Below are 12,264 nucleotides of genomic sequence, written 5' to 3'. Positions count from 1 at the left end.
GCCACACATCATACTTTTTCAGTAGAATATCAATTACCTTATTGTAGAAATGAGTTCTTCGATAGCTGATTAATGCTCTTGATATGCCAAACCTAGAAAAAATAGAGTTCGTTAGAAAAATCCACTACAGTTTTAGCATCGGTATGTAGGGTAACTTTAGCTTTATCCATTTAGATACGTAATCTACAGCGAGAATGATGTCTACATTATTAAATGATGAAACAAACGGTCCCATGAAATCGATGCCCTATACATCAAAAAATTTGCATACATGTATAAGTGTTCGGGGCATATAATTTTTTGTTTGCATAAATTCCCCACTTTTTGACAACTCTCGCAAGTTTTGCAAAATAAATAAGCATCACAAAATATGTGTGGCCAAAACAATCCACATTCAAGTACTTTATGTGCAGTGCGTTTAGGACTGAAATGTCTTCCACAAGCATAATAATAACAAAAAGAAAGGATAGATTGTACCTCAGTTTCTACGACACAACATCGAATTACTTGATCGGAATAGTGTTTCTATAGGTATGGATCGTCCCAAATATAATATCATGAGTCTCTCTTGATTTTGTCCTTTTCAAAACGTGATAAGTTGGAATGGACAATACTTGTAGCGAGGTCGTTTACCATATCTGCAAACTATGGGTAAACTATCTGAGCTGACAGAAGACTTTCATCTGGGAAGTCATCTTTTAGAGGCGTGTCATCTTTTGAAAAGAGAATTCAACTCAAATGATCAGCTACTAAGTTCTCACATCTTTTCTTGTCCTTGATCTTGAAATTGAACTTTTGTAAGAGAGTAATCCATCGAATCAACCTAGGTTTTGCCACTTTTTTCCTGATCAAATATTTCAACGCTCGTAGTAAAAAAAAACAATAACTTTAATGCCTAATAAATACAATCTAAATTTTTCCAAAAGCAAAAACAATGGCTAATAATTCTTTTTCAATAGTTGAGTAATTGCTTTGGGTAGCATTTAGTGTTTTAAAGGTATAGGATATGACATGAGCTTCCTTCCCAATTCTTTGCCAAATTACAGCTCCTACATTTTGGTCACTTGCATCGCGCATGAGCTCGAAAGGGTAATCCCAATTTGGTGGTTGTACTATAGGAGCTGAAACAAGCTTTTGTTTGAAAGTGTATGCTTTGCACACTTAATCAAATTCAAACCCTTTATCCTTTTGCAAAAAGTTGCACGGTGGTCGCGAAATCTTCAAAAAGTCTATTATAAAGTGTTTGTAAAAACCTGCATGACTAAGAAAAGAGAGAATTTCCCACACAGTTGTGGGGTATGGAAGTGATTTGATAATATTAGTTTTGGCCTTATCGGATTCGATTGTGATCCCTTTAGCGCAAATAATATTCCCTAAAATCAATCTCTTTTCTACCATAAAATGGCATTTTTTCATGATTAAGAATTAGATTAAGTTCTAGCCATCTCTCTAAAATTTTAATGAGGTTTGACAAGCATTCATTGAAAGAATTGTCCATAAATACCTCAATTATTTTCTCAACATAATCAGAAAATATACTTACCATACACATCTGAAATGTGGCTGGTGCATTGCAAAGTCCAAACAACATCTGTCTATAGGCAAATATGTAACACCCCACACCCTTGCCCTACGTCAGGACGGAATACGAGGCGTTACTAAACTTAAACACATGTATTTAAATGTTTCCGAGTCACCAAGACTTGATAAAATTTAAAAAAATTTTGAACTTTGTTTAAACTCCTTAATATAGGCCTACGAGGCCTCAAACATTCATTGAAAACCATTCGGGACCAACCCGGGTCATTTAACTAACCTTAGAAAAAAAACTCTTAAAACAGGGCACATGCCCGTGTGGAAGGGCCATACGCCCATGTGGTCATTGTAACACGACCATGCTGATGGCCCGTGTGACACATACGGCCTAAGCATCTAGGGACACACTCGTGTCCTATGCCATTGTGAATTAAATTCTAAATTTGAACCTACAGGGTTTTTACACGGCCTGACACTCGCTTGTGTCTATAGCCCGTGTCTCTCACACGGCCATGACACGCTCGTGTCTTAGCCCGTGTCTAAAAACCTTGACATTTTGTTTCTGATGTCAGCATCTAATTTAGGGCATATGGCTAAGGCATACGCCCGTGGCCAAAGGCCGTGTCCTCTACACGGTTGAGACACACGACCGTGTCTCTGCCCCTGTGTTTACTACCACGCATTCTGACTTGCAAATTTTACATACAGAGGATACACAGTCGAACAACACGCCCATGGGGCTGACCATGTGTCACACACGGCTTATACACACACCCGTGTGTCTACCCGTGTGGACAATATAAAGCTATCTACCAAGCCTTTGCCACCCTGAAACACAATCTAACATCAACCAACATATCAAAGATTAACTTAATATGATTTCTCAACCAAATAACCATAACTAAGACCTATATACATTACATATATTCAACCATGCCAACAATTTCACATTCATGAAAGACTAGCTTGCATTCACATAATAACTTTCAATATGAGCCATTTTCCATGGCCTTATACAAAATGAATCAAATGCTAAGGTATGCCATCACATTTGGCCAATTAACAATGACACAAAACTCAAAGTCTAAGTTCCTATACATGCCATATTCAAAATGATAAATCTAATTATACTGAGTGCTTCAGCTGACAGTGTGATTGATGTCTCCGACTTCTATTGATCCTTGAGCTAGTTAGGTGGCACATAAGAAAATGGAAAAAAGAGGGAGTACGCATAAAGCTTAGTAAGTTGCATGCAAATAAATATAACAACAACTTTACCTTCATCATCATGCTTATAGTACAAAAGTAGGCATAAGCACAACTTACTCATCACTAACCAATACAATTCACATAGCATATATATTGAGCTCATGTCTCATACATTTCAAATAGGTACTTGTACCACTCACAACATGGTTATACTTTTCTCGTTTAACTTAAACTGTAACTCTCACCGTTGAATCATTTGGAATGCTATCAAATTTTCATTAAGCCTCAAACATAGGGTATAATGTTGATGCCATGTCCCAGACATGGTCTTACACTAGCTCTCATATATCTGTACCGATGCCATGTCCCAGACATGGTCTTATATTGACACCTCTATACGTACCAATGCCATGTCCTAGACATGGTCTTACACTAACACATTTCGTAGCCGATGCATGTCCCAGACATGTCTTACACTGGCTTACATCTCGAGGCTGATGCATGTCCCAAACATGTCTTACACTAGCTCTCGTCTCAATGCTGATGCCATGTCCCAGGCATGGTCTTACACTGGCTCTCATAGTGTGGCCGATGCGTGTCCTAGACATGTCTTACACTAGCACACTAATAACCCGAATGTCATGGCATAAATATCTGATTTATTTCTTAAGGTTAAAACGGGAGTTCCACTATCTCAATATTCATCATACATAATCATTTCCATAAACAAAAAATTTATGCTATATTAATTCAAACACATATAATAACAATGTAGTTGTATTATTTACATACAACTTACCTCGGTATACAAAATATAAACGACTAGTTTGGCTTAGTCCACTTGTTTTGCTTTTCCCTAGTCTAGGCCCGAATTTTGTATTTCTTGATCTAAAATAATAAAAATTCAACCATTTAGTCACTCGATAAATTTATACAATAAAAAATTCATATTTTTAGTAAAATGACCATTTTGCCCCTAGACTTTCACAAAATGACCATTTTACCTCTAGGCTCGAAAATCGATTTTTATCGAATTTCTTCATGACTTAAGTCTAGCTGAACCCTTTTTACTCTTATAGAAACCCAAAATTTCTATTATTTCACACATTTATCACCTATTTTACAACTTATGCAAAATGGTCCTTAGTTAAGGTTTCCATGAAAATTACTTCACAAAAGTTATTTATTTCACAAGCATGATTCATTTCCTTCCATAAAATTTTAGAAAACAACATGAATACTCTCATGGAAAAACCCTAGACTCTCAACCATTTTGCAAAATAGTCCCCCATTAGCTAGCTCATGCCACAAGGGTTCCAAAAGTACCAAAATTATCAAAAATAATCATCTAAATCACTTACTTGAGAGGGAGATGAATGGATGAATGTTTTAAGCTTCAAAACCCTTACTCTTGCTAAAAATTTTGGTGAAGAAGGAGATGAGAAAGGGGTGATTTCATCCCTTGTTTATTTTATTTCTTTTTAGTCAAATAAGCAACCAAATTTTTACCTAACATTTGACTATCTAAATTCTTTTTCTCATGGCCAGTCAAGCACTATTCTACGGTCTATTTGCCCTGTAAAGACCCTCAATTTATGATACATAGCAATTTAATACCTTAGCTATCAAATTAAGATTTTTGCACTTCATGCGATTTAGTCCTTTTTCACAATTAAGTATGAAATCGCTAAAATTAACTCACCAAAATTTTCATACTCTCATACAATCATGCCACTACACATAAAATAATATTAAAAATAATTTCTTTGCCCTCGGATCAGTAGTCCCGAAACCACTGTTTCGATTGGGCCCAAAATCGGGCAGTTACAGAACGTGCCAAAGGGACATGTAAACATTATTTTCTCTTGGTCCTCTATTGCCACTAGAATTTGGAAAAAAACTTGAATAACCATCAAGACAATAGTAGTGAGTTTTTCCTACTAAACGTTCTAACATTTGATTAATAAAAGGAAGTGAAAAGTAGTCTTTTCGAGTGAAAGAGTTCAACTTTCTGTAATCTATATAGACTCTCTACCCATTTTGGACTCAAGTAGGAACTAAATCTCCTGTTGTATTTTTTACTACAGTCATACCAGTTTTCTTGGGTACCACATGAATTGGGCTGACCCAATTACTGCTAGAAATTGAATAGATTATCCCAGCATCTAGTATCTTTTGAATTTTCTTTTTGACAACCTCCATAATTGGTGGATTAAGGCATCTTTGAGCTTCTCTCTTTAGGCTTGTGTTTTCTTCTAATGGTATTCTATGCATACAAGTCGAGGGACTTAGCCCTTTTATATCAGTAATCGTCCATCTTGTAACACCCCAAAAATTTAGAGTCTTTTAATTTTGTATTATTTGATGAAAATATCATGTTTGCTTTACTGGATAAGTGATTGGAATGGATTTGGAGTGTTTGGGAAGCCTGGGTTCAAGTCGTGGCTTTTGCAAAATTTTCAGTGTTGCTCTTAAATGAATCTGGACACTGTCATATAAGCCTTTTAAATAGTAGTGCTTGCTTTATGACACAAGAAGAGCGTGTGGTCTAGTGGCAAAGTGGCATGTAGCTTCTGCTGAGGGACTTGAGTTTGAATCATGGGTTGCGCAATGGTGTAATTATTTTACTGATGAGCTGGATAGGTAATGGAGTTGGACTGAGACTCTGAGGTTGAATTGGTAATGAGAGTTTGAATAGAGTTTGAATAGGTGTTTGAGGGATTTAGGGAGAGATTTTAAGAGAAGAATATGAGAGTTGAGGAGTGAGGTGGTTGTTGTCGAAAGAGGGACTCCTCTAGTGTAAAAATCAGTTATAGGATGATTGGGGGGCTTGCCGAATTCTTTTGGGGATTTTTGTGCTCTCATCTACGTTAGTCCTACTCTTTTTTGCTTTTCTTTTTCTTGTTTCTCATTTCTCGATTTTGCAGTATGACTTGTGAAATTTTGCGTTTTTGACTGTCTGGGCAACTCTTCAAGTGTACCACTTTCTTTATCCTATATCTTGGCTGAATCTCCCCTTGTTCTTATCTTTTTTGTTGGCTTTCAACATCTCTTTTTTTGATTGAGTGTTGCCTTTTCTTTTCTCCTCTTCTGCATTCATGTTTTCTCCTCAACTCTCTCTATTCCTCTTCTTTGAGTTTGGTCGAATATCACTTCTCCTCTCCCTCTCAACCCATTCGGTTTTTATTGTTAGCCGATTGTGCTTTCTTGTTTTTTTGTGTGAGCTGAATCTCTCTACATTTTGGGTAAGGAACTGATCCTCTTTCTCCCTTGTCGGCATAAGCTACCTTTCTAATTCTATCTTCTATCCACCTTTCTGTCAGGGGCGTAACTGTTCTTCGTAGGACTCTATCCTGGAGTGTGCCTTTGCAGGCCGAATACTTCTAAGTAGTGGTAAGTGGTTGATCTTTTAGTCTTAATCTTTTAACTCACAGTTTTAGTTAACAAGGTGGTAATACTATATAGATTTTCCCAGGTTTGGAAGGCAGTTTCGATCAGTGATTAAAGAGAGCAATTGTTTGCTATTCAAGGTAGGTAACCATTACTATTGTTGAGATTTCGATACTTTGTGAGATTGGTAACCTTATTGGGTTAAGGTCTAACACAGGGCTATGTTTTAATCTAGGTTGGAGTTGTGTAGAATTGCCCACTTATTGCAAAAAGGTGTGTAATCACACCCTCTTCTAAGAGTAAATCGGCAAATGCCAAAAAGCCGAAAATACAACGTTTGAGGCCACATGAGCGTGCGATCGCTTGTAAGGTGAGCTGAGCCCACGAAACATGGGTTTTAGACGATAGGCGCCGCCATGAGCATTCTTATAGGTTTGGTCCATTCTGCGCCATGTTGGGTCGAAATGGGCCATGTGGGCCCAATGGGCTTGTACGCTCCACACGGATAAATTCCTCAAAATATGGTAACTACTGGACTGGGATGTGTAGTTCGCATAGCCGCAGTAAATTTTGGGCTTGATGGGCCACACGGGCATACGGGCCTACTTGGGCCGCATATTGGGCCTTGGGCCAATATACAGTGTTAGATCTGTTACGGTTATGCAAGTCGCTAGGGGCAACTGAAGACCTTCTGATGGGTCGATAGGAGTACCTGGACCTCAAAGTAGGTAAAATCACCAAAATACCCCTATAAGGTAAAAATGACTATTTTACCCCTCGAGGGTAAGTGACTGATTTGTGCTATAGTATAACTGTTCATTCTGAGCATGACATTCTAGATACACATATGATTTATGACATGACATTTTGCATGGGGTTGGGATTCTGTGAAGGAGGAAGTATACTATTACTAGTGGCTTTGCCACATATATTGATACTGGCAGCTTTGCTGCGTTACTGTTGGCAGCCTTGCTACGATATTATTACTGGTAGCTTTGCTGTAATACTGGTGTATTGGCTGGGTGGGTCAATTTTGTCCCTACATGGTGTGTTAGTGGTACGGAGTGGTGTGTTGGCTGGATTGGGATGGGTTGCATTACTGTACTGCTTTGTTACTGTTACGGGCTAAGGCCCACTCTACACTATTTCTAAATAGGGCTCAGCCCATACTATTACTGTATGCAGTATACGATTGACTGAAAAGGGTTACACACTGAGTTTTCATAAACTCACCATTTCTTTTTGACTGTGCAAGTAATCCCTAGCTATTGATGATTTGGTGTTGTGAGGGACTCGGAGGTGGCCACACTACTACTCCTATTTTTTGATTTTGGCATTTCATTTGTTGTTAATTTTTTTTGGGGTTTAAATTATCTAATAAGGCCTCTCTAATTATCTAGTTTTTAATTTGGGATTTTAGTTTATTATGATTTATATCTGTTAAAAGTAGGACGCGCTTTTTTAAAAATGATAACTACTTTCAAAACATGATATCTTCACAACACTTTTGAAATGCTTCGGCAACAAACAGAGTTTTAAAAGTAATGACAACTTAAAATGAATAAAAAATGGCTAGAATGACTAGAGTTCTAACAAAAAGGCTTTGGTTTTCCAAACGGGTTTTCATCAACAAAGAGCAAGTTTTAAAAAGGTACTCCAATGTGACTACGCCAGATTCTGCCATAACATCTAGGTTGGGTTTGGGGTGTTACACATCCGATAGCCCCTTTATAGTCTCTCAAGACTCGAATTAAATTCTCCTCTTCTAATCCCAAAAGTTTACTAGAAACTATTACTGGTAAAGCGTTTCCATTACCTAGATATCCATACTTCAAGTGTTCTGGCAATGGTTTAATCTCTATTTCTTGGGCCTACAAAATAGAAGGCAATAGTTTAATTTTAGAAGAAGAAAGTTCAAAGTACTTACCTTGGCTTCTAGGAAATTAAGGAGTCTCCAATAGAATAATGGTTTCTTGAATTGGTTCTCTGAATGTCATTATCTCCTCCAATTTATCCATTGTATTGAGGTCTAAACTTTTGGAAAGTACAGTTTGTAATCTATCCCTTTCATGATATTCAAAATGAAATTTCGTTAATGGTTCAATAATATTAACACTAGAAATATTTGACATTGTGTTTGGTTGACCCATCGCCTCATAAACATTAAATCTTACCACCTCACTGTCAAATTCCATAGTAAGATTTCCACTTCGAACATCAATATTTGTACATGTGATACTTAGAAATGGTCTTCTGGGTAGAATATCATGAGCATTTTTTGAGTGGTCGTCCTCTATATCGATGATGTAAAAGTCTGCAGGAAAAATTAGTTCATTTACCTTTACGAGGACATCTTCCAGCACTTCTTCTGGATATACACATGACCTGTTTGCAAATTGAATAATCACATTGTTTCTTTCAAAGGACCCGTGTTTAGCAATATAAAAATAGATAAAGGAATTACATTAATAGATGCTCCCAAATCACACATGGCTTTCTTTATTCCAATATTACCTGTTTTACAGGATATAGAAAACATATCTCGGTCCTTACACTTAGGTGGAATTTTTCTTTGTAGTACTGCAGAAACATTTTCTCCTACATTTACCCATTCATTTCATTGAAGTTTCTTTTCCTTTTTTTTTTTTGGAGCATAGTTCTTTCAAAAATTTTGCATAACGTGGAACCTATTTAATTGCATCAAGTAAAGGAATATTAATTTCTACCTTCCAGAATGTCTCAAGGATTTCTTTTTCCTCTCGTTCTTTTTTAACTTGGGTAAGCCTTTCAGGGTATGAGGGAGGTATAACAAATGGTTTATGATGTGCTAGATCAGTGGAGCTGCTGGTTCGGCTTCCTGTTCAATGTCGTGGTCACAACTCGTGCCAGGCACTGATTCTAACTCTGTTCCATTTTTCACGGTCACAACACTCGTATTTTGACGTGGGTTCGGCTTGGTTTAAGATGGCAATTTTCCTTGGTTCTCCAATCGACTAACCACAAGTGCTAACTTACTTATTTTCTGATCAATTTCTTGGAAGTGTGCCTCAAGCTTTTGTTAGAACTTTTCAGTGCTAATGGTCAACTTCTCTACTATAGCTTCAAGAAATAACTTAGGAGGTTGATATTGTTGAGGTGGAGGTGGTCTTGGTTGATATGGTTGATTATATCGAGGATTTGATCCATAGCTTAGATTTGGGTGGTCTCTTCACCCTGTATTGTACGTGCTTGAATATGGATCTTAATGCCTTTAAGATGGCCCTGGGAAGTTTCCAATGGCATCTACTTGTGCAGTTGTATCCTCAAGTAAAATCGGGCATGAGTCAGTAAGATGATCAAGCTTAGCACAAATCCCGCACAACTGAGCTGGGTTTGTCTTTCTTACAGGCATATTTTTAACCATATTAGTAAGTTCATCAATCTTATTTACTATGGAAGGAGTACTTACCTCATGAGCTCTTCTCGTAGATTCTATAGGTGGTCGATACTGTTGAGAATTTGCAGCTATAGTCGAAATTAATTCCCTAGCTCTTTGGGGAGTCATGTTCACAAGAGCCCTTCTACTAGCAGCATCAATCATCTTCATTTCCATTGAGAGTAACCTCTCATAGAAGTACTGTAAGAGTGACTGTTCAGACAGGCCATGTTGTGGGCAATTTGAGCACAACTTCTTGTATCTCTCCCAATAATCATAGAGTGACTTTGCTTCATTTTACTGAATTTTGACTATACTCCTACTTAATTCAGCTGCTCAAACTGCTGGGAAAAACCTGTCAAGAAACAATTGAGACATATCAGTCCAAGTATTAATAGATCCCAGAGGTAAATAAAACAACCATTCTCTAGCACAGTCAACTAATAAAAAAGGAAAAGCTCGTAGTTTTATTTGATTCTCAGTTACTCCTTCTGGTTTCATGCTTAGACAAACCATGTGGAACTCTTTCAAATGAGTATGGAGGTTCTCATTTTTCAAACCGCGGAAAGTAGGCAATAAATGTATTAATCCAAACTTAAACTCGAACGGTGTTTCACCCGCCGGATAAGTTATGCATAGCGGTTGTTGTTCATCTGGTGCAACTGCAAGTTGACGTATAGTTTAATCTACCATGTCGTCTGAATCTTCGAATGAGTAAATATCTTCAGTGTAATATCCTTTTTCAAAGTCTGGTTGTGGTTGTTTACCACACCGAATAGCTTCTCTTCGAAGTGTTCGAGCCAACTTTTCTATTTCCTGTTCAAATGCTAGAGTCTCTGATTCTGATATGGTCATAAAGAAAATAAAAAAAATTAAAATTTTTACCAACCCCCGACAACGGCGCCAAAACTTGATGGGTGTCGAAACCACCAAATATAAATTCTTACGATAAAATAATAATAATTAACAGTATAGAGCAGTAGGGTCGAATCCACAGGGACTAACTATCTAATTTTGCCTTTTTCTATGACCAAAATCGTTGTCCTAGTCACAGTCATGTTCACAACCTGTGTGTAGCTGAAGATAAAAAACATAAATGGGGGGTTTAAATCGATTAAGATAATAAAATAAGAAAAAACGAAAAATAAAATAAAAATAGATTTGAAAATGCAAAAATAAATGGATAAATAAAATATTTTTTTTAGCTTACCTTAGCATCGGTATGCTTCAATCTTGAATCAATCCTTAAAATAGATTTTTCTTTCCAAGTGATAAGCTGGTTATTGCAATCGAAGGTCCCTCAAATCGCCAACTCTTCTTCTCATAGTCGATCCCGGTATCACTTACAAATTAACCCTTATCGAATTTCCAACCACGTGCACGTACCCATAAATTAAGACTTCGACAGCCTTGCGATCTGAAAAGCCCAACTCGAATTAACGGTCTAAACCGTGTGGGTAGTTTAAATTCGATCACTATCTCCCTTGACGAAATCCAACTAGCTTTTTCCCATTGAACACGCCAATTTGTTCGCGAGATTTGAATACAGCACCACTGACTCAACTTCCCAACTGTACACCAAATGATTGCAGCCCAACGCGCGCTTTTTGAATTGAAATCGAATCAACTTTGAGGGACGAATTTGTACTATCCCATATACCAGAGAGATAACAAATACCGAATTGTAAAGTGTTAAGTATGGGTTCATATCTCACGATTACTTTGCCTAAACAATAATCGAGCTAAGACTAAAAAGGGTTTAATTAATTATGAAAAGAATCATGCTTGAAAATAAATAATTTAAATGGAATTGTGGAAAGTGGGAAAGGGAAAGGGTTTAGAAGGCAAATAACCAAAAAGTTGAAAGTAAAAGAAAAAGAACTAAAATAGCAAAATGGAGCATTGATGTAGGTAGGGAGAAAAAAAAATTAAAGAATTTATTAAATACCAAAGGTAAAGTGCATGTTAAATTAGTTGTAGTCACTAGGTATTTATATATACTTTTAGTGTTAAAATTTAGCTTGATTTTTCCTAAATATTATCACTAAATAATTTAAATTTTATATAAATCAAATTTAAACTAATTATAGAGTCGTAACAATATAAAAATTCCTTTAATTTTTATCTAGTCACTTTTAAAAAAATCTTCAATCTTTCAATCTTTATCCAGTCATCCTTGAATCTTCAATCTTTCAATCAAGCCTTCCTCCTTGCTTTTTGTTCCAATTTAGCTCATTTTTGTAAGAATTTAAATTCAGCACACCAACTTCATTTCGATAAAAAATTCAAATTTAATAGCATTTATCCGATAATTAGTCAAAATAAATATATTAAAAATACGATTTATCTTGCTATCAAATATACATTTTAAAAATGCAACGTTTTTATTTTACATTTTTATTTAAAAACATTTTATTTATTTTAATAAAAGTCAAATTTGAAACCACATTGACAATATTTTGAAATAAATTACACTATTAAATGCAAAATATTATAAATTTAAAAGAATGAATATTAAATACTATAAAATAAAAATGTATTGAATAAAAGAAGTGACTAAAGAAGTAAATGCGGACATAACATTAAATCTTCAAAAACATTATAATATTTTTAAAAGAAAAGAAAAGAAAATAAATTTCATATATTCTCCATTGAATTATCTACTTATTATTTTTATATATTTTTATTACAAAATTTTATGTAATACTTATTTT

Source organism: Gossypium arboreum, chromosome 7 (assembly GCF_025698485.1).
Source record: "Gossypium arboreum isolate Shixiya-1 chromosome 7, ASM2569848v2, whole genome shotgun sequence".
NCBI lineage: Eukaryota > Viridiplantae > Streptophyta > Magnoliopsida > Malvales > Malvaceae > Gossypium > Gossypium arboreum.
Note: the sequence above shows the minus strand (reverse complement) of the source record.